We start from the raw sequence: 1,041 nt of genomic DNA, 5'->3' as shown, positions 1-1,041 counted from the left end.
CCAAACCACTTCAAAATATTACGTTTCACCTATTCTACCACTCCAAAATTCATTCCATCTACATTCCTTGACATACTACATCTCTCATACACCCTTTCATTTCTTTCTTCATTCCATCTAGTCACCAAATGCTGGCGTCACCAAATGGTTGGAGTTTCTGGAGATGCCAACTGAAGAGAGAGAGTTAGTCCACAAGGAAACCCCATCTATTGAGGACGAATTTGTTATTAAGATTAAGTTCTCCGCGAGAAGGAACTATATCATCCTACAAGGAGGTCGTCAAGGGGTCACTCAGGCTTGCCTAAAACTGCAGCGTCTGGTGGACCTGTCTCGGCCTAGTGGTATCGACCTCCTCGCGGAAGTGAACAATACTTCGTCCAGGGTTCGTCCTTCCAGAATTTGGCCGTGTGGGAACGTCTTACGAATGGTGAATGTTGACCCCAGTCTTCATGGTGTAGTTATTAGTAGATTAGGGCAAACCGTGCAGATCATTAGAAATAAGTATTGTGTTGACATTTACGTGCCCGGGATGGCGGAGGAGCACAAGACAATCGATATTGTCGGACGAAGGGAAGATGTGCAGCCGGCCAAGAAAGAGGTGCTGTGGCTCATTAGAGAAAACACCAGGCTTTCCTCCAGAATGTACAGCAACTCTCAGAGGCGTTCCATCCAGTCTTATGAGAGAACGTCCAGGAGGACCCCGGGGGCCTAAGGCTGTGTCTAATGATGTTGCCGAAGAGGTGAAGTCTGAAGTTGTGACTGATGATGTAGACGAAAGGGTGAAATCTGAAGTTGTGACTGATGGTGTAGCCGAAGAGGTGAAGTCTGAAGTTGTGACTGATGATGTAGCCGAAGAGGTGAAGTCTGAAATTGTGACTGATGGTGTAGCCGAAGAAAAGAAGTCTGAAATTGACTGATGATGTGGCCGAAGAGGTTAAGTCTCAAGTTGTGACTGATGATATGGCCCACAAGGCGAAGTCTGAAGCTGTAGTGTCTGGTGATGACTGAGCGGAAGATAGCGAGGGGTTCTGGCGTCTTGAC

The sequence above is a fragment of the Panulirus ornatus genome, chromosome 12 (genome assembly GCF_036320965.1).
Source record: "Panulirus ornatus isolate Po-2019 chromosome 12, ASM3632096v1, whole genome shotgun sequence".
NCBI lineage: Eukaryota > Metazoa > Arthropoda > Malacostraca > Decapoda > Palinuridae > Panulirus > Panulirus ornatus.
Note: the sequence above shows the minus strand (reverse complement) of the source record.